Source organism: Protopterus annectens, chromosome 16.part0 (assembly GCF_019279795.1).
Source record: "Protopterus annectens isolate FY-2018-M chromosome 16.part0, PAN1.0, whole genome shotgun sequence".
NCBI classification, from domain to species: domain Eukaryota; kingdom Metazoa; phylum Chordata; order Ceratodontiformes; family Protopteridae; genus Protopterus; species Protopterus annectens.
In genome coordinates this window covers 300,241,343-300,264,981 of record NC_056750.1, presented here as the reverse complement: position 1 = coordinate 300,264,981, position 23,639 = coordinate 300,241,343, and the positions used below count along the sequence as shown (strand labels likewise).

General features: G+C 39.8%; 1 long non-coding RNA gene across 1 annotated transcript in view; it reads left to right on the top strand.

The window, feature by feature from the left end:
- The window catches only part of LOC122790692, a 260,261-nt gene that overhangs the window by 81,347 nt on the left and 155,275 nt on the right, over positions 1–23,639 (top strand). The window contains exon 2 of the long non-coding RNA XR_006363031.1: positions 12,798–13,093. This is a non-coding gene — a long non-coding RNA (uncharacterized LOC122790692). The remainder of the gene's footprint in view (positions 1–12,797; positions 13,094–23,639) is intronic.

The window sequence follows — 23,639 nt, the reverse complement described above, 5'->3', positions numbered from 1 at the left end:
AGGATACAGATTTCATTTCCACACATTACCAACACCAAGCGGGTGGCCAGATTTACCCCCAAATCAGTGGGCAGAGGCCCAAAATCAGGTACTCTCTCTTAAACATGGGGGGCTATTCAGTTGGTACCAGAAGAGGAAAAGGGACAAGGTTTCTATTCAAGACTTTTCCTGGTACCCAGAAAAGGCAATACATGGCATCCTATCCTGCGCCTTTCTATTCTAAACACCTTTCTGGTGATTCCAAAATTCAAAATGCTGACTCTTCACCAGTTGCTTCCTATGCTAGGCAAGGATGCATGGTTGGCAACACTGGACTTAAAGAGAAGCATACCTGCACATCCCTATCCTGCACATCCCTATCAGGGAGTCTTGCAGAAGATACCTATGCTTCAAAGCAGGCTACATGCAGTATCAGTTCTCTGCACTGCCCTTTGGCTTATCTACTGCGCCCAGGGTATTCACAAAGTGCCTAGCTCTAGTCATTGCATTTTTCAGGCAAAGAAATATTCAAATATACCCATACCTGAACATTTGTCTAATTCAGGCAGAAAGCAAGGACATTCTCTTCAATCATCTGGCCTTTGTTCAAAGGGTACTGACTTGTCTGGGGTTCACCATAAACGAAAAGAAATCCCACCTAGTACCCTGTCAACAAATTATATTCCTGGGAGCAAGCTTGAATACAACTTCCCAGATGGCTTTCCTCACTCCAGAGAAATGGATATATTTGCAACTTACTTCAAACAAGTGGCCACAAAAACCCAGCTATCTGCAAGGCAAATACTGCAAGCCTTGGGGTTCATGGCCGCATGCAGTCTTCTAATTCCATATGCAAGGCTGCATATGAGGAAACTACAATGGTATCTCAAAAGCCTATGGTGTCAACATTCACGTGATCTGGAAGCAAGGATTACTATCATACCTTGCCTACGCTTAGAGTTTCTTTGGTGGGTAGAGGCCTGCCACCAAAACAGGGGACTACCATTCACATTACCCCCTGCCAAACAAATCTTAACAACAGATGCATCAGACTATGCATGGGGGGCTCACCTGGCAGGGAAGTGCATTCAGGGCAAATGGAACCCAAATCAAATGCACCTGCACATAAATCAAAAGGAAATGTTAGCTGTACAGAATGCTGTGACAGCCTTCAAGGATCACATTCTTCCAGGACAACTAATGGTAAAAATGGACAACACCACTGTAATGTGGTACATAAACAAACGGGGGGGGGGGTACACATTCTTACCCCCTCTGCAGACTAGCCATGACATTGTGGGACACAGCCTTGAGCTACCAAGTGAATCTGCCAGGAAAACTAAATACACTGGCAGATGGACTAAGCAGAAACCTCATGGACCCACACGAGTGGAAAATGGAACCAAGGATTTTCAACATGTTGACAAGCAAATGGGGAGCCCAGATATAGACCTGTTTGCCTCCCCTCAGAACCATCAACTGGACAAATTTTGCACAAGGATTCCCCACAAGCAAGCTTGGAAAGTGGATGCTCTATCCTTCAGCTGGAAAAACCTGTTTATGCCTCTGCTCTCCAAGGTACTACTAAAGATCAAACAGGACAAGCCAAGGACAATTTTAATTGCACCAGACTGGCCTCGCCAACACTGCTACTCACTCTTGTGCAGTGTGTCACGCTTGGCTCCATGACACATGCCTCAGACTCCTTCCCTGTTGTCTTAGCAGGAGAACATGATTCTGCACCCTCGGCTGCAAACCCTGAACCTAGCAGCCTGGCTAATTACCTAATCTCTCCTTTACCATCCCTCAGTAAATCAGTGATGGATATTATTTTAGAGGCAAGAAGGACTAGTACTAGAAAATATTATGCTGCAAAATGGAAAAGATTCTGTGCTTGGAACTAATCTCAAGGAATGAATGCAGCAGTGCCCAATTTACCTCAGATTCTACAATACTTGACTGAGATGCTTCATAAGGGCTTGTCATTTTCCTCCATCAAAATTCATGTCTCAGCCATTTCAGCTCATTATAGCACAGAGCCTCCCCTCTTCTCTCACCCACTGCTCAAGCAGTTCCTCAGAGGGGCCAAAAATCTAAGGCCACCCAGGAGAGCTCCAACTCCAGCCTGGGATCTTAACTTTGTCTTGGAGAAACTCACTCTTCCTCCTTTCGAGCCAGCTGCTACTGCAGATTTAAAATTTCTTTCCTGGAAAACAGCTTTCCTTTTGGCAATCACTTCTGCAAGAAGGGTTTCTGAATTACAGGCCCTTATGGCAGTGGAACCTTTCATCATCTTTCATGCGGACAGGTTGTCCCCCAGAACCAATCCCTCCTCCATACCCAGAATTGATTGCAATACTAAGTCTATTATTTACATAGCGTACTGTGCATGCTGTCCTGCCTTCTATATCGGTAAGACCGATAGAAGGTTTAAGGACAGGATATACCAGCACAATTACGCTATTAGAACTAGAAATAATGAGAACGCACTGGCTAAACACATTGGATTATTCCCAGGCCACTCTTTTCTATTCATGGAAGTAGATCACCTACCTGAATCCAACAGGGGAGGACCTCTTTCTTTGAACCTGGAGGTACGCGAGCTTTTGTGGCAACTTAAAATGAATGCTTTCAGTAACCCGGGTTTAAATGAAAGTTGTAATATCACATCTTTTTTGAAACTTAAATCACATATGAGGTGACATTTTACTATTTTTCTGCTTTACAATTTTTGGGTTGATTAGCAGATTATTATTATAACATTCCCTGTTGCCTTTTTTATGTGATATTAGTTTTTTATATATGTTATTGGTCCATTAAAGATATAAAGAAAATTTCTTGTTTCCTAGGCATTATCGAAGTGAAGAGTTTCTGTCTCACTATGTTATTTACCCTTTTTGGGGAATGCTTAGATGTGTCATCACGCCCACTAGAGTGATGGATTTTACTTGTTGTTCTTTATAAATATTATACTGATGGTTTTAAAAACTATACTGATGGTTTTATTATTCTGATTGTCATGTTACCTACATTTATTTTAGTACCTTATGGGTAGTTCACGTATGCTAGCTTATTGTATATCCTTCTATTTATGTGGTTATGAGTATATACACCATGTAACATTTTATTATTATTTTTTATTTGATGTATTTTTATTTGATTTATATGGTGTAATCTGTAAATACAGCTAATTAGTTTAGTACGTTTCACGTATTTAGCAATGGGTATTTAAAGCGCTGTCTCGCGCTATTTTTTCATCTCTGATGAAGCTTCCTGATACAGGAAGTGAAAACGCTGTATTTTGTGCTTTCAATAAATTTGAGCGTTAAGTCAACGAGTGGCTATTCTTTTCCATCTGTTTTGGTCTTTTTGTGGTCATACCCAAGGTGGTATCCAGTGTGGCTCTTAATCAGTCCATTAATTTGCCTACCTTTTTTTCCTAACCCTCAGAACAAAGCGGAACGGATACTGCACTCTTTAGATGTGCACAGACAGCTTAGATTCTACTTGGACAGGACTAAACCTCAAAGGAAATCTGAACAACTACTGGTGGCATTTGCTGCAGGGACAGAGGGGAAAGCCATTTCAAAACAAACCATTTCAAAATAGATAGGCCACTGCATTAATTTCTGCTATAAGCACCATGGAAAACCTATCCCACAGGGCATCAGACCCCATTCAACCAGGGCTGCATCTACCTCTACCGCCTTTCTCAGGGGCGTCCCTACTAGGGATATCTTAGAAGCTGCTAACTGGAGTTCTGTACATACTTTCACCAAACATTATAATTTGCCAATTTTTCTCTAAATCCAGGGCTAGTTTTGCCACTGCAGTCTTGCAGGACCTTATAGCTGGTCCTAATTCTATTTAAATTTCTCCTCCCAACCTTAGCTTTGGGAATCTACCCAAATGTAATGACTGCAACAGTGAAACCTGAAGAAGATAGTAGAGTTGTGTACACTTACCATAAATGTAGATGTTCAAGTGTATTCACTGTTACAGTCCTGGTTACCCTCCCTCCAACCCCCTTATTTCTTTCTTTGGCTATACCTCTACTCTTACTTACTATGCTGTAAAAGCTTTTTGGTGTATTTGATTTTCTGTTGGAGGTATATCCTTGTATTTATAGATATAATTGCTTCCCATTAGGGGGGCACCTGACATCTTGAGCAAGAAAAACTGATGTAATGGCATCGGCTGCATGTTTTATACCTCTGACGACCTGATGTCATGGAAGAAGGGACAGCAACTGATGCAGGACCCAAGACTTTGTTAATCAGGCCGACTGAGGGCTACTGCAAGCAGATAACCCAAATGTAATGACTGCAACAGTGAATACACTCGAACATCTACATTTATGGTAAGTGTACACAACTGTACTTTCTCCTTTTCCTTTTGATCTTTGATGAGCATATTGTCCTGTATAAAGTGCAGGCAAAACTTTATTCTTTGAGCAGTAGCACTGGGACACAAATCTTATTCAGAATGCTAGTTTTCTTTGCCCTAATGGCTGCAAGACAGATTGGCTATCGTTAATCTAGTGTCCTGTGAACTCTACTATTAGGAAGCACTTGCCCATTTCACATATTCTCCTGGTCCTACAATGTGCTGCTGCTGGCAGACTGAACCTTGATAAGCAGGTGCATAACAGAATAGCTTGGCAGTACTATAGTGCTACAAGATGTGCCCACCAGTTAGCGCAGAGGATTAAGGCACTGAGCTGTTAACAAGCTGTGATCTCTAGTCAAGGGTACAGGGTTTGATTCCATTCACCTCTATTTGCGTATGGTGCGACTTTGAGCTAGTCACCAGACAGTGCTCCCATGTTAGCACTGAAAAGGGACACTTGTGCCCATTGGGCTTACCTGGTTAATAAATGTATTAAAAAATCCTGATTCTGTGTCTCTGGTGACACTGGAGTGGCCTGAGTTCCCAGAAAAGAATAGAAGTACCTGTACTTCACCCCTGCCTTCAGGCTTCTACACAGCAACAATGGCCCCATCTCCGACATAGTTACAGTATGCAAACCACCTAATACAATGACTCAGTGCTGTTATGAATTATATGTACCCATAAGAACTGCGATGCCAGACCATTCAGGGCTACTATCCCCAGGCTTTGAAACATGCCATGCCCTGATATTTGAGAAACCATTTGTTAACAAAGCACTGAAAGCCACAAATTGGTGTATTTGCTTTAGCATTTATTTATTTTGTGTGTGTGTGTGTGTGTGTGCATGTGTGTGTGTCATTTATTTATTTTGTGTGTGTGTGTGTGTGTGTGTGTGTGTGTGTGTGTGTGTGTGTGTGTGTGTGTGTGTCATTTATTTATTTTGTGTGCGTGTGTGTATGTGAGTGATGTACACCAGGTGGCACCCAACAGTTTTAGATAAGGCAACACATAGAATAATATACCAGTGATACAACAGGTGGTGCAGCAGAATACACAGCAACAAATCCCTGAGTTTTGTATTGAGTACTTTGGAGGAGGAGAAAGTATTGTACAGTTGTAGTTGTACTGACCTAAGTGCGAGTTAATTTTCATATGTAAGTTTTTTGCAGTAGATACAATAGCCATAGGGTTGTACTTGCTCAGGAAATGTAACAAAGAAGCATAAAGAACATATTTATAGTTTCAGGTATAGCCATAAGTCCAGAATAAAAAGTGTAATACAACCATATATCAAGATAAGTATGCATCATAGTAATATAAAATGCACAGCCTCAGACTTAAAATCAGACTTTTCCTTTTAATAAAATTCCAGTTAAATTCTTTCAGCTGTAAATACACTGAGACTTCTCATGACTCTGAAACAAAATAACAGACACTTTTTAAATACACTTCATTTGACATTATATGACAAAATCAAGTCAATCATCAGTTTGTTTGCTTACTTTTATTTTAATTTTCATCTTTGGATATGCATGTTTGGTGCTGCTTTACACCATGTGTTATTTTCATTATATTAACATGATCATGTGATAGGGGATGAAAACCTTGAATATATAATACGGCATAAAAAGCATGTGCAGTGTAACATGAGTCTTATATCTGATGGATATGATTAGATTTATACATCAAATTACAAACAAGAAAGGGAAAGAGTTCAGAGATGAAAAATGTGGACGGATTTGAAACTATGGAGTATGGTGCTAGTAAAGAGGGGAAGAGAAAGGGAAAAGAAAATTTTAGTGTCTAGAGGAATGTTATCAGATATGTTGACATGGCCTGGTGCACTTGTTACGTATACTATTACTGAATTGGAGAATTTCCCTTCCCATTGCTATAGCTTAGCTTTTGAATCTTGGATCTGGTTAGTTCAGAATGGCATTTGAGGGTAAGCCTGTGGTATAGGTAAGCCTGGTTATTTAAATGTTTGAGCGGTTTTGAGGGGAAGAGGGGAAAGGGTTACTGACCTAATTTGGGCCCACTTGTGACAGTTTCCGAAAAGAAATGAAAGGTATGACCTTGTGTTTTTTTTTTTATATATATGAGTTTAGGATGAGCTCTCTAGAACTAAACTGGTTAGATGTAAGTTGTGCTTTCGTGGCTAAGGATGAATGGCCAGCCCTGTGAGTTAACCATGTCATCTTTGTAAAGCAGATCTGGGAGCATTTAGCCCTTCCTCCCACTAATAAACTAGTCACCACTGCACTAGTCTTCTTCCCTAATGTGATGCCATATTCTCATCCAGGGCATTGTCCTGCTTCACAATTTCTGCACATCCTCTACACATCTACCCAGTTTATTTCTTGCTTTACATATGTAATTTCTCTTATTTTTGCCCCTCACTGTCCTGCTAATCCCTGATTTTATCTTCTACATTTTTACTAACTTTGCAGTAATATTTTACTGTATAGATCAGGCTCAACCATTTCTGATTTCAAATTTTAAACATGTATAATGACATGCTTTTTCAAAATGTGACTGTATACATGCCTTTACTGGCTGTATTATGAACTTGTACTTTACAGGGTTCCATATAATGCATTTCTCATGAAATGCACTATATAATTTGGTAGAACAATGAAGGAAGGAAGAAACACCGATATTAGTGAACACCACAATTTATTCTCGCTTTCGTCTTCAAGAGACTTCTTCAGAATAAATTAACTTACACCATTACAACACAGTATATAATCCCCCCATGTAAATCAACCAATAATTCAATTAAGAAATAAATGATGAACAATTTAAATACAATGAATGTAATTAAAACCACATGAAACAAATATGCAACACTACAAAGATATGTACTATAAACTTATTTTAAAAATTTTAACCTTCTATTTTTTAAAAAGCATTTAATATTTATAGAATCATTCATACATGGCGTTTTATCAGCCCCTAACCTTAGCTGCCACATGGTTTCTTTTTGTTCAACAATATCCTTAAAACAGCCACCCCTAACATTTTCAGCTACTTGTTCTAAGACAGAAAACAAAAATTTCTTATATCCAGGACATTTCAAAGAATGTTTATATGGTGCATTATTATTTTTCTTTGTTTTAATATAATAATAATGCTCCTTAATTCTTGTACTCAAACTTTCTTAATTGAATTATTGGTTGATTTACATGGGGGGTTATATATTGTGTTGTAGTGGTGTAAGTTAATTTATTCTGAAGAAGTCTCTTGACGAATGTGAGAAAAAACTGTGGTGTTCGCTAATATCGGTGTTTCCTCCTTCCTTCATTGTTCTACCAGTGTAGTGGATTTATTTGTATTGGTGTTTGGTTTGCTGCTCCATCTCTTGGGATTGTTGGATTTATTATACACTATGTAATTTATTCTGTAATGCAGCATATCTTGGTTTGCACAATTTTGTTTTGCTGTTGTTACTCATGGTCATCTGATTGGTCTTTCCTAAGGATTTTGGTTAAAAGATTTACCATTTGACAAATGATAACCCCAAGAGGGCAATATTTCCACTGCCAACTTATTAAAAATTCAAGTCCCAGAATATTGTATCTATATTGACTCTCTATTGCAAGATCACAATTGTACTAGATGTTTTTATCTTTTTTTTGATATTGTGCAGTCGTAGACTTAGTATACATAAGTAAGGGTAGGGGAATTGCAGGACCATTTAGTTAACTGCATTTGAAGTCGTGTGCCAGTATGACTTTTAGAACTATAGTATAAGGAACTATTTTACCTTGTATAAATTTTCCAAAAAGTTGTATCCCAATGATTACTTTTTGAAGCCTACTAATTTCATCATGTTTTCGTACAACTACTGGAATTGCACAGTACTTGCTGCATACAATGAAGATCATAAATATAAGGTAGTGTCAGTAACAAATGATTTCTTGGAGTCTGTGGTTAAAATGCAAGTGTATGATTTAAATAAGTTTTACTTTAAGGTTTTGCTGCCTTGGGATTGGCATTTAGAGACTGGGGGTGTGGGGGCAAAGTCACCACATTGGGGGTGCAGAGAAGACAGGTCCCTTGTAAAAACATAAGTGCCACCTACAGCACTTTAACTGTTTTTGATACTTTGGAGATGTTTTAAATATTTCATAATCGTAGTAGTCAACTTTTTGTATGCAGTATTCCAGACTTCACCAAATTGTAATATAGTACATTATTAGGATTCCTTATTTTAGGACCTAGGGAAGTACAAACTGCTTTCAAAAACATAGATTTAGGACTCGTTGGTCTCCCCTCTATCATGTAAGCAGTCAGTTATGTTTTCTGATGTTTATTCAACAGATTCAGAGTAAAGAATTAAAACTTATAAATAACTGTAGCACAGTGTTAATGGTTGCTCAGACCAAGATGTCAGACTGATGCTTAGTACCATTAACTTATCACCTGAAGTACCCTAGCCCATCTAGCCAACCCCCAAAAGAGAGGCAAGGCATCTATATGTGCCACTGATGACCCAGGTTCAGGACTTGACTCTGCACACCAGAAGGGTTTCGGATGGAGAATAGGTTGAAGTGGCCAGCTTTCTTATCCTAGTTTCAGTAGGGTGTGGGCTTTATCATGGACTGTGTGACCTCTGCTGGATACCAGGCAGTGTGCAAACTGCCATCTGTTACAAGACGTTTAATAGTCATCCAGCACATGATAAGTGAATATGCACTCCACGTGCACTAATATCATGTCATTTCATTTCAGTTCCCCACCTAGAAATTCTAACTGGTCATAATAAGATGGCTTTGACCCCTGTTCACAGCTGTCCATCTGAATCCTCATTTCCAGTTGGGCCTGCCTGGTAAAGTGCTATAACTGTGATTGTCCTGTTAATGGTCATTGAGATGGCATAGCATTCTGTTTTTTTTTTTTTTTTTTAGCTATGGCCTTCTGTAGATTTCTGGATTAGAAAGTAAGAAAATTGGTCTGCAAGCTTAATCAGTAGTATGAGGATTCTTGTTTTGTTAAAGGTGTAATGTCAGCTTTCCAAATCTTTGGGTAGGAATTGAAAATAGGTAGATATTAATGATGTAGTGTTACAAGAGAGCCGCTATGGGGATGCCACTGACCCAAAGGAATTTTGAGTAAAAAGCCATCAGATTTGCCTTTGCCATGGGATAAATTTCCTTAGAGGTTAACACCCAAGTTATCTTACAGGTTGGAGAATGAATATATACTCCATGTGCAAACTGTCTGTTCTGTCATTAACAGCGGAGTACTCAGCTTCTGGCCAAAATATTTGCAGAGTACCCTGTAACAACTTCGGGGATGTTGAATAACTTTCCAGTTTGAGTTCATGTGGATATACTTACTGTTTATTTTTTCCAAAACATGTAGCATTTCCTAGTAAACTATCTACAATGCAGCCTATAGTCTTTCAGTGAACTACTTGGCTTTCTGCTTATTTCCAAACTGAGTCATAACTAACAAGCGTTTGTCTAATCTTAGACATGATCCCGGGGTCAGGAGCACCTTTAACTCTTGGTTTTGAATTGATAGAGTAAGACTGCTATTAAAGCAGCAACATGATGTTAAGAAAGTACACTACACTAGGTCGATATTTAAGTAATTTAATTCAGTGTCCTTTGACCAGGTGGGTGTAGACAGCGTGACTCAAAGCTGATATTATTGCTGTATTTCTGTAGTCTGTGCATGCCTTAGGCAGCGGTTTTCTAATACAACTTTGTCAGACCACCGCAGGAGTATGAAGTACTGTAGACCATCACCCTTGATAATAAGATTAGTTTGAGTTATTTCCAACTTTAAAATCCTGAAAGGGTTCAACCGGATCACTTTCCCTTTCATGCAAAATAATGACAATGGGAACCAAGTCTGCCCGTATTTACTTCTGCAGGGTAACTAAAGCACTTATCCAATGAGTAGACTCCCTCTTATCTGGTCCTGCTGGGACCGGACCTCAGGCTGGATAAATTAATGGCTGGTTAATCAGAAAATGCATACAAAATAGCATTTATAGGTTATAAACCATCTAGAAAAACAGGATTTGTTTAGTATGCATTTTTCTAATTAATATAAATTATAGAACTCGGATGTCTGTCATTATTTTGCCCAGAGGAGGTGGAAGTATTGTTCTTCTCTGTTGTCTTTTGCTAGGGCTACGGCAGAAATTTGATGGCCGGTTAAAGAGAGGCTGGATAAGAGGGAATCTGTTGTACATTTCTCTTCATCCAGACCGCTACATTTGAGCAGCACTGTTAATAAAGCATGTAGGTGCATTATCCTACTTATGATCTTGGATAAAATGTCCATGACCTAATACACTGATGAACATCTACAAATCATGACTTTGCCTCATCTTTTTCATCTAGCTTGTAAAACTGAACAGAAGAGCATCTTCAAAATATTCATTCACGTGCCCTGTATTTAATGTGGTCTTGCCAATAACGCTTTAAACTGTAACCACTGAGATCTACCATTCCCTATATCTCTGTCTACCTGAGACCTTAGCACTGTTTAGGGGAAGCCTTGTTCAATGAGCATGTGATCTCCCCAGTCCTGACAAAGTGGGAGGAATATCTGTTCCCCCCAAAAGCTGTAGTGTATCCTTAGTTCTCTGGATCTTCACACACTGAACTGAAATTTAGCAAAAGAGAAATCATCATCATGGTATAAACAAGGCCTTCCCCATCTGTCTGCTTTGTGTTTTTGTGCTGAAGCCAGGAGCTAATACTCCAGCAGTTTGGTCACTGTGTTGCTCCTAACTGTAAGAAGGATGGCCTGTGTGTTTTATCCATCATACTGACTTTGGACAACAATGTAGGTTAAAGTGATGCTTTGTAAGTTTAAAGCATGTCATACATACTACGCATTTCACTGAAGTCAAATGTAACCTTGGAAAATAAATGAAAGTATGTATTTGTTATGCTTTTTATAAATAGTGCTTGTTGTTCACTCAACTGTGTCATCTGTTTTGAGACAGAGGTAATTTGACAGTGTTTAGGCACCATGATAATCTCAGATACTAAGGGTGGCCATGATGGTGCAGCAGTTAGCGTTGTCGCCTCACAGCAAGAGGTTCTCCGGTTTGATTCTCAGCTGGGGTGCCTTCTGTGCAGAGACTGCATGTCCTCCCTGCAGTCACGTGGGTTTCCTCCAGATGCTCTGGTTTCCTCCCACACTCCAAAGACATGCAGTAGGTGGATTGGACACTCTAAATTGACCATAGGGTGTGTGTGTGTAACAAATGAAGTACCATGGCAGGGCTAGACCCCCGGCAGTGTAAACCTTGGTTCGAGATGATTGTCACTGCTGAAATGACACCTTGACCCCATGTGCAAAAATGGGAAAAGGGGTTGAGGATGGATAATCTAAGAAAACAGCATTTCTTTTCATGCTTTCAAACAAGTATCTTGTTCAAGAAACAGCTAAATCTTAATAGCAAGCAACACAACAAATTTAGTTATGCTAGCTTACTTCGGGTCACAGGAAAGAAAAAAAAATTGTTAATTTGCATTAGCCTTATTGGCCCTTCTTTATCCTACAAGCAATCCACTTGCGTTAAATATATATATATATATATATATATATATATATATATATATATATATATATATATATATTCACTTCTTCACACCTTGTTCTTCTGTTTTTATTCTACAAAAAACACTAACTGTGTCTATGATGGTTATCATCAATGTAATTTAGAAATGATTAAATTATGTGTACGTGTGTATGCACAGACTAATGTATAAACACACAGACAAATTGCACTCACATATGGCTTGAAAGATGCCACCATGCTAGTCGGAGAGTGCCCTGCCAGCCACAGTTTTCTCCTTTTGACAGCTAAACATGATTCTTTCTAGGTGGTTTATCAAGTTTATTTTGTTGATCTGTTTTCTTCTCTGGCAGCTCACATAGCAAGAAGTCTGGAAAGAAAGCATAGTTACTGAACAGTGAGTACTTAATAGCTATTACCTCTAGCATAAGTTTCATACTGATGCTTTTACAGACTTTCTTGTGTCAATTGCCACCTTTGCTATACTCAGTACTATATGCACCACTGAGTGTAAGGTACCAATTTGCTCTGTAAAGGAAATAATGCATTTCCAGCTGTCGTCTAATAGCAACTTTACTCAACGTAAGTGATGGAGTACAGTGTGTTTACCACTGAAATAAACTGATAATGCAGAATTTGTTTAAAATTGAAAAAAAAAATGTTACCTTCAAATGTCTGCACTGTGCTTGAAACATTTTAACAGCTGTGTTCTTCAGCAGTCCTCTGGCTGAAGTTCTAAGTGTAAATAAATGAATGAGGTGCAACAAATGATGTCTGTGTTCCTATGCATAAATTAATAGGCTATGGAGAGATGTGTTTTTTCTTTTTCTTTATTTTTGCCCCAAGGAGGCCTAAACTTCTGTTTCTGTTTCTACAGGACATTTTGAGGACTGTGAAAGCTGACAAACCGGGAACACTCGTGTAAACTTATAAGCAGCAGGGTGTATGTCTTGTGTGTGGCAAATGTGGCATGTGGAAGGAAGGGATGGTACTTCAAAAAGACCTAATTTTTATACACGTAATGGCGCTAGAAGAGTATAAGGGCAACTACAGCGAAAAAGATACTGATTTGGTACAGCTTCTGTAACAACACCTTTGTTAAATAAACCATGTGCGCTGAAGGACCTTTAAAACAAAGCAACCAATTTTGTATCCATCTTAATTTTATCAGAGGTGGGCACAACATTAGTAAATAGAACACAGTGGTCTACTTTTCTTTTAAAATAGTAGGAGAGCATGTCCGATATTCTTAAGTTAAGATTTTGTATTTTGCATACCAAAAATGTGACTACTAAAAGAAAACATGAGTATCCAAAGCTAAACTGTTATAGGAATCTGCAGCCAGCGTTAAAACCAAGTGTACTATGCTGAAAAGGACATACAAGGTAGTTGCACACAGCTATCTGACAGGTGCAGAACTACAGAATTTACACTGGTCTGTTCCTTAAAGGAATGGCAAATGACAAGTGCCTGAGTGTTTCAGAGTGACACAGTGCTCACTTTCTGATGGCATAGCAGCTGTAGTTGACCCCTCTCTGAAAAAAAGCACCGATCTGCGTGCTTGATGACTTCTGTTTAACTGTGCAAGTCTTGAAAACTAGACATTCGTCATTCGTCTTACACTTTTGCCCATAGTAGAATGCATTAGAAGTGTTCTGGCTCTGAGGATTCCATTTTGTGTTATGTCATAGAATGATACCTTTAACCACCAGAGTAGAATGTATTAGACGTGTTGTGGCTCTGGGGATTCCATTTCATGTTGTGTCACAGAATGATACCTTTACACACCACAGCAGAATGTATTAGAAGTGTTGTGGTTGTAGGGACAACATTTTGTGTCATGTCACAGAATGATAACAGTAGATTGACTTGATATTTCAAAGTATTTCATAGAAATTGCAGTTTATATGAATACGTTATACAGACTGCTGGTCTAAATTTTCTTATTTAATGTACATGGATACTGACTATGAGCTCTGAAGCAGTGCCTTAAATAAGCAGGTGTCCAGTTACATATACTCCCCATTCCTTAAAGAATGCTCATAAATGCATGTAATGTCTCCTGCTGTGTTCCATATTATAGTCCAGCTGCCTAATAAAATAAAAGCCAAGCAGAGTTTAAAGTTGTAGCAGTAGAAGTAGTGTAATCAGGTAGACTACTGCTTTGGCACCTAAGACAGAGCTTGGCTCCTTCATACCCGTTCTACAGGAAACAAAATGCTAGGGAATTAATCACAGCAACTAAAACAAGAAGTGATTTTCTGTAGCTCTTCATGATTGTGGTAGAGTGTGTATTGTTTTATGCATTTGCTTATTTACCTAAAACAGGTGCAATGCTTGCAGTGCTGTCAGACGTCTTATACTGTTTATGATTTTATATGATTTAATGGATCTACTTCAGTAGTTCAAACTTTTACAAGTTCGAACCACGTATGGCCGAGACCATATGTTCGAACTAGTAAAAGTTTGAACACTGAAGTAAAAGCACATAAAATAAAAAAAACACAAAACTAAACGTCTATAGTTGTACCCCCCACACACCCCCCTTACTTAAATATACCAACTCTGAGATTGCACAACATTGCGGAAGTGGGAAATCTTCCCTTTATGCTCTGTACGAAGATCTCCATTCAGTCCGATCAAACTTTTACAAGTTTGAACACATGGTCTCGGCCATATGTGGTTCAAACTTGTAAACGTTCGATCGACTGAAGAGTACCCATTTTAATATATATTGGACGATAATTTATGATATTTAGAGAAATAAGTAAATAGTGGTGCAGTTTATAAAAATGTTAGGGAAGTGATAGTACAAGTTTTCTGTGTAGGCACCCACGAATGTGGAATGGAAGACTTACTGTGTGAATTCAAGGTTTCAAAGTTGCCATGGTAGGCACAGGGGAGCATCCCTCAATTCACTGATTTTATGCTGTTAATATGGGACAGTAGACTAAGACACATTCTTTAAAGGCTGCCCCGTTAAAGACCACATTTTTGGTGCCTGGTTGTTGTATTTTTGTATACTCTAAAGTAAGATCATGCATTGCTGAACAGAATATTTAGTTTGCATCAGAGGACCTCCAGTATTCTAAATGTAAAGTGTTTTATTTATCAGGGTTGAGCACTTATTCAAGTGAAACAGTTCCAGGCTCAGCCCATGAGATCCATGCACAGGTAGAAACATATAATCAGTGAACAAGAGTTAACATTGATGAAACATGTTGGACATGTGAATTACAGTAGAAGGTCAGCAGGACTAAGACAGAATATATGTGTGTGAATGAGAGGGAGGACAGAGGAATGGTGAGGATGCAGGGAGTAGAGTTGGCGAAGGTGGATGAGTTTAAATACCTGGGATCAACAGTTCAGAGTAGTGGCAAATGTGGAAGAGAGGTGAAGAAAAGTGTAATGATTTGTGACAGATGAGTACCAGTAAGAGTGAAAGGGAAGGTCTACAAGAGGGTAGTGAGACCAGCTATGTTATATGGGTTGGAGACAGTGGCATTGACAAAAAGGCAGGAGTCAGAGCTGGACGTGGCAGAGTTAATGATGTTAAGATTTGACTGGGTGTGATGAGGGTGGACAGGATTAGGAATAAGTATATTAGAGTGTCAGCCCAGGTTGGAAGGTTTAGAGACAAAGCCAGAGAGGCAAGATTGCGTTGGTTTGGACATGTGCTGAGGAGGGATGCTGGGTATATTGGGAAAAGGATGCTGAGGATGGAGCTGCCAGGTAAGAGGAAAAGAGGAAGGCCTAAGATAAGATTTATGGATGTGGTGAGAGAGAGAGATATGCAGGTGGTTGGTGTGACAGAGCAAAATGCAGAGGACAGGAAGAAATGGAAACAGATGATCCACTGTGCCGACCCCTAACAGCAACAGCCGAAAGAAAAAGAAGAAGTATTTACAATGTTTAGAGAATTCAGATGTGGATGAAGAACTATTTACAAAGGTTGTTGGATGCCTGCAGAGGGTTTTTACATATTAGTTGTATTCTGTGCTAGAACACTGCAAGCTGCATTCAGGCAGCAGAGTGGGTTACTCAGCATGCAGCAGAGACATAACAGCTTAAGTGACCTTGAAGCTTTGGGACTCAACCCTGGAGTACAACATGACATTAGAAAGGCACCCAGAAACAACCATCTCAGCAAGTCCCAGACCTGACACACACCGCAGAGAAACAGGAACATTGTGTTACTTCTGGAACAAAAAAAGGCACTAAAAACCAAGCAATGGTAAGAATGATAAAATGTCTGTCCCGTGATATTTGAAACCTTAAAAAAAAAAAAAAAAAAAACATTTTTACAGGTGTAGTATTCATTTCTCTCTCTTGCTAAAGTCATTTGTGTTCAGAAAGTTAGGGTTTGGTTTTCAATAATTCAATTTATTTCTCATCACACTGTGGTATGTGTTTAGGAGTGAGGAGTAATGCATAAATTATGTATTATTACCTGATGTTAATTAAATAAAACATAAGCATATTCCTTTCTTGTGTCATTGTTGTTAATGTAGTCTGATCTTTACCTTAATATAGCCTTTTTGTTGCTGAAATATCCTAGTAAAACAGTCATTGTTTTTTCAGTGGGATGATCTGGTCAACAGAACGTGGATGAATTACTAATTATTTATTGGTGTTTGATATGAGGTATCAAAGAATATCCTCTTGGAATGCTGAAGTATAATTGTGGGAACCTACATTAAGCAATAGGAACAGCCGGACAGTGTACTGCAGCTTGTGTTTGGTTCTAAACTTAGACACTTTGTCTCCCTGAATTTGTACTAAATGGACAAGGTATGACAAGATTTACATTAGAAAATCTCTGTATTTTTTCCTGATTGGAAGTTAAGTATGTGAAGTATTATTAAGGATCTAATTCATAGGTCTGTATATCTGGTTATCAAGTTTATGACCTACTGCCCTTCAAGGAGCTTTATAGTTATCTTCACATGTGATAATTTCTGGCTACTTTCTGTAATTTCGAGACTTGTAAGTGCAAGTCTCAGAATTATAAAAAAAGTCTGAAAATACATGAGAACAGTGAATATCAAGCATCGCTATTTTCCTTTAAAGTTATTTTTACAGGGTGTCAAGACCACTACAGACCTGAACGTATATATACCAACTCTGAGATCACCATATATTCTGATATGTAAATCCACATTTGTATATGGTTACAGTTCATAAGAGTGAACATTCTTTTTTGTTGATGTGCTGGCTGCCAGTGTGCTCCATGTCCGAGTCAGAGATCACAGTATAGTGGTGTATGTGGAGGTTTTCCCATTCCTTACTGTTGTGCGATCACAGAGTTGGTGTATATAAGGGGGGGGGGGGTTGAAGTTTTTTTTTTTTTTTTACTTTTACTATGTGATTCAGTGTTAAAAGATCAGTATTTTTAAGTCTGTTCTTTTGAGCATTCAATGTTTGATGAGACACTCATATATATGTATATAAACTAAAAAGTAAAGATGTCACACAGATAAACCATTCAGTAAAAACTGAAAACCCAACCAAGCCAGAGTTTTCACAGTGTACCTCAAACCTCCTGTAATGGAGTCCCATTGGGATATATGTAAATAATCCCTTAAATACATCAAGTGTTTCAGCTACATGGCTTCTGAATGTCCATGACTTTTTACCTTTTAAATCTTTATGGGTACATTCTGGCCAATAAAGCCAGACCCAACTAACTGTGGACATAGATGTTTTGGCCTTTTTAGGGACTTCATCAGTACAGCACAAGTGGATTATTTGACTGTACTTAGAGCTTTAAATCCAGCTGATGACCATAAACATTAAGGTGCCTGCAAAATAGCCCAACTAACATCCAAACTAATGGGTCAAAAGGTCACACAGACAAACCATTCAATAAAATCTGTAAGAAAAATTCAGCCAGGCTAGAATTTTCATAATGTGAAACCTTAAACTTCCTGAGTTGGACTTTGATTTAGATGTTAGTTGGACTATTTTGCATGTACCTTAGGTGTAGTGGCAAACGTTGAGTCGATGAAACTTTGATCTCACTAATGTCAATGCCCTTCTGGTCATGCTGCAAGGCTATTCCTTGGATCATGCACATTTTAGAACCGTGTTTTTGCAAGGGACAAGTCCTCCTGCACCCCCCCCCCCACATCCCCTTATAATTATTTATTCCAAGTCTGAGATCCCACAATCCTCAGGGAAAGGGCATGTTCCCCAACCCACAGCGATACAGACTGTATTATAAAAGAGGATAAAGAGACCGAAAAACAATGTCGTGCTACTATGGCACTCCTGATAACAACTGTTAAGGGTGCACAGAATTAAAATACAATATGAAACAATGATCTTGATTAATTAATATTCCACATATCGTGGGATTCAGAGAATTTATGTCTGTCTGCACTAATGCACAATGGAGAGAAATTCCGATTCGGAGACATAGTACAGCTGCAATGAGAGACACCACATTAGCATCTCATTACTGTGTCTCTGAAATGTACACTGTAGCGTCAGACCTTCTCCCTAGCAGCCCATGCATCACATTACCAAAGACACCCCCTCTACACACAGACAGACACACACACACACACACACACACACACACACACACACACACACACACACACACACACACACATGCTTACTGACACTCACTTCCCCACATACATTCCCATGCACACACATACCCACATACCCATATCCATTTATACATAAACAAGCCCCCAACACTCACTTAAACTCAGTGCAAATACTTACCCATATAACTGCATGCATGCATGCTCCTAGACACACACACACTCACACATCCATTCGGTGCTTCCCCTTGCTACTTACTGTACTGCAGCCTCCCAAGCAGACACACACACACACACACACACACGCACACGCACACATTCATTCAGCCTCATTCATGCCTGACAATCTTAGAGCAGTGCCAGTGTTGCAGCAGGTAGCACACCCTTTTTTGGTACAGAAGGTTATGGTTTCTATTCCCACACCAGGTAGCTGGATTGCTGACATTGCAGTGTATCATAAAGGATGTGCTGCACTCCTCTGTGTGTCATTCGTCAGATGAGGCATTAAACCATGGTCCCATCTGCCTGAATTGGTGATAACTCAGGTGAATGTAAGAGATCCCATGGCACCTATCAAAAAGAGTATGGAAAGTTTCCCTGATGCCCTGGCCAAATTTTCCATAGTAGTATGAATGCCACTTCGGGTCTCTTGGTCAATAAAGGATGGATAGATAGATAGATAGATAGATAGATAGATAGATAGATAGATAGATAGATACCCCATACTCAAGACTGCACATGCTCACACACATATGCACACACTCTGACGTACACCCACCCCATGGCTTCCCTACACCACAAGTACTTTTAATAGGAGTGGTTGGGTAAGCACCATCTTTTGATGGCATAACATTTAGTCAGGCAAGTAATCCGGGACCCTCAAACATTTCTGGGGAAAAGCACGTTGCTAATTACGTTAGGCATTCCCCTAGAATGAAAACCTCAGCAGCAGTAGTGTGAACTCAGAAGGGCCTAGTGCGATGTGGAAACCTTCCAAGATAAGACTTCACCTCACACTAAATCTTCATAAATCCCAGGGATAATACTAAGATATGGTAAATAACTGATCTCAGTTTTAAAGTAGCCTTTTCTTTAATGAGGTTAGTGAGAATCTTGAGTTTTTAGTCTGCATCTATTTTTAAGAGTTTGGCTGCCACTTAAATGCCCTGTGAAATCACTTTCTTCTGTTCTGTAGTTTATTAATTTTACAATTCCACTGGAGTGATTTATCTTTAAATTTGCCTGTATATGTTTGCTGTATGTGAATATAATATTTGTTGCAAGCAATAATTAATAGTATCGTAAAAGTATTTTGTCATTCCAACTGTTTTTAAGCAGGCTATTAACAATAATTTCCTTTTTTTTTTTTTTTTTTTTTTTTGAGGATTCGATTAGTTGTGCTGTGATTACTGTCCGTAAGATACAAAAATGTGAATTTGTTTTTATTTTGTGTACCCTATTCTTAGTTTGAAGCATATGGCTTCACAGCTGTAGTCAATGACTGAGCAGAGATGGGTAAAATATCTCTCTGAGTACGTATGTGTTAGAAACATAGCTGCTTTAAACAGAAGCATAGCTGGCTCAATCATTGCCCCAACCTTTCTGCTCTTCAAGTGAAGAGTGAAAATTAAAAAAAAGCAATTTAGTGTATTAAGCAATCCACTTATTACAGATCCACACTCTCAGTGGCCAGATGCACAACATGCCCCCTTCTCTCCTGCCCAGCCATTCAGGTCCCATTTCTGTGCCCTGCCCCCGACCCTACCCTCTTTTATCTTTTATTTAAAAAAGTAAAATAAAATAAGAATTTCTTCTTGTAAGTTAACAAACTGCTTACTACAAATGCAGCAAGCAGTTGCTAAAGTTGCAGTAGAACACAAAATAAGGAGAGCTAAACCAAAAAACAAACCATAAAAGGCTGTAGAAACTGGAAAAATTTATTCGCTCTAGCGCCTTGGCCAGTGCCTTCGAGGAGTACAAACACACTAGCAAAAAACATACATATACATATATATATATATATATATATATATATATATATATATATATATATATATATATATATATACACACACACACACACACACATTAACACACCCATCAATAAAACAATTAAATTCAATTAATTAAATACTTCCAATTAAAATCAGTACTCAGTCCCTTAGGGATTAAAGTAGCATATTCATTATAAACAAAGCTTCTTTATACCCTTCCTGCACAGAGTGCTAAAATACTCAGGCTTTAGTTAAAAAAAGTTCTAACTTTAAAGTGTAGCAAGCAGTTGCTACAGTTTAAATCACACATGCAGCATGTTGACCACAAATGCAATAACGGCTTTTAAAGTACAGTATTACATTAGATATCTGGATCAGCTGACAGCTCCCACCCACAGACACACACACACACACACACACACACTTACCCAGGGGAAGTTACCCATCTCTGCCCATCCTAGCCACTCTGCTGCCTTTAAAAGCTAAGAACAGTGCATGCTGTCAGAGGCACATAGAGGCCCTTTGATAAGCAGCTGAGTTATACTACAGTAAAGACAAACACCAGTGTCCTGATTCTTTGGCACTACAACATGTTTGATTGTAATTACTGCTGGGCTGAGGGTTGGGAACTTCACGGGATGCATAAGAAGCCTGTATTTTGGTAATATAATTAGAGCACATAACTGGCTGTTGCAGGAAACTTGATCATTTGTGACAGATTATTCCTGTTCATGAGTTCAGGTAACAATTCTGCATATTTTTGATAAGTAGTAAGTTGTCTTGTCAATCATAGAATATGTAAAATTACGTATCATTATTGTATTATGTATAATTATCAAATTATAAAGTTTATCTAGAAATTCTTCAGGCACAGTTTTGACAGTGGAGTGGTATACTGGCAGAGTTGCCATACTGTATTGTTGCATTATATTTAAATTCTGTTTATATATACAGATAGGGCATTTTAATCTGCATCATTGATTGTAATGATGGTATTTAGCATTTCTGTATTCAAATTGATGTCCTTCAAGAATGCAACTGCAGTCATAACATATGGGTTGTCTTGCCTCAGGCTGCCCTCGGTCGGCCGAATTCCAAAGTCTGGGTCCGGCGTCGGCTGGTGTCGCCTCCTCTCCGACGTCACAACGGCTGGAGTATAAAGGCATCAGCCGACGCCATCTTCTTCAGTCTTTCTTGCCACGCGGTGCCCGAAGCAGAAGCAGTTCGCAAGTGCCGGTCGGTCAGCTCCTGTATTTTCAGTACCGAAGTCATCTAAAAGCTAAGTACCCCGTTGGGAAACATTTATTCTTGCCTCAGCCGATGTCAGAACAAATTGAGAAAGTTAATAATTGTTTGTCTTGTGGTAAACAAATACCTCATAAGGACTTCCATTCTCTCTGCCTTCCTTGCCTGGGCCCAGACCACGACGTCTCGGCCTGTGCTGCCTGTGCTTGCTTTAATAAGCGCACTCTCAGGCGCCGGGCAGAATTCGCCGAGGACTTTTTCGGTGAATCTTTTGCGTATATCATGCCGTCGGATCAACCGACAACCCAATCTGCTAAAAAACTCAAGGACCGGGACCGGCATTCACGGCCCGCGTCCACTACCGATGCTACTCCCAAATCCTCGGCTAGCGCTCCGGTCCCCTCGGAAGTGGTAGATCAACCGCTCCAGGCCAGCGACACAGCATTAACACGGCCTTCGGTCTCGGAGATCTCTCCGGTGCCGGTTGTGGATTTTCCCCCGGAAACCGAGGTTCTGGATCTACCCAACACCATTCCTGTGGACAAGGTAACGCCTGCACGTGGGGCTGCTGGGTCTCCTGTTTCCATGTCCATCAAAGCCTTTGCATGTGCTAAGGCCGCCAGTCAGGCCAAGGCCCATCCTAAACCTGCCCAGGCCCTTTCATCTGATAAGCAGATCATGTCTCTGGCTGCAGATCTTATTTCCCTTATCAGGGGGTCTCAGCCTCATCCGGACAGGGGTTCTCGGCCACCTGCAGAAAAAAGGCCTAGAACTGAGCAGGCGGATGACCTCTCCTCGGATGAAGCCTCTGGGGATTCAGAGCATTCTGATGCCTAAGAAGAACCCTTCCAGGCCTACGAGGACTCTGATGCTGAGGAATCAATTCCCTCTGCCTCCCCTCCAGAGGATTTCTCTTTTGGTGAAGTCCTGCATTCCATGAGGGAACATTTTCAATGGCAGGGTCAGGAATTTTCTGACTCCAGGAAAAGGCTTCGTACTTTCCTCAAGCTTCCCCAGCACAGACCCCTGGCTATCCCTCCAGTTATGGATGTTTTGGATGATGTTTACTCTGACTCCAGTGCCAACCCTGATTCTCTTCCTCCTGCTCCTGTCAAGCCGGACAGATATTACAGGGTCCCTGACACTCACAAGCACCTTTTTAAGGCTCACTCTGTGGACCTAGAAACTATTTCACAGGGCCCCAAGGGAGTGGCTTCCTCCTCTGCCAAAAACCCACTGCCAGCTGACAGGGAAGAAAGGTCCCTGGAGAGATGGGGTAAAAAAGTATATACCTCTACTACTTTAGCCATGAGGTCTCTAACTGCCTTTTTCACATGTTTCAGTACCAAGATTTTCTCCTAGATGATTTACAGAAAAAGTTAGCCTCTCCTGAGCATATTGATAAAAAGGCACTGCAGGATCATATTCATAACACTCAGCAGGTTAATAACCATTTTCTGCAGTGTGGTTATGATGCACTGGAAGCTTCATGTAGAGCAGCTATGACTGGGGCTGTAATACGTAGACATGCTTGGTTGAAGGATCAGTCTTTGCCTGACCATGTTAAAGTAAAGTTACTGGATGCACCATTGGAAAAACAAAAGCTTTTTGGTGCTACTGCACAAGATGTATTGAAATCCATAGAGGAAAAAGCAAAGTCAGTACAGACAGTCAAGGATTTCCTTCAGGTTCAGCCACCCAGATTCAGCAGAAACTGGCCCTCCAAGAATTGGTCCTTCCCTGGCTCTGACAAGTTTCAAAGGGGAAAAAGCAGACGTGGCCAAGGTTGAGGGCAATACCGAGGATCTTACAGGGGACGCCAATGGCAACCTCAAAATCAAAGAAGTGGCGCAGACAATTCAGCTGCACCACAAGGACAATCACAATGACTTGACTTTCGTACCGCCTACAAAGGTTCAAAGAGAA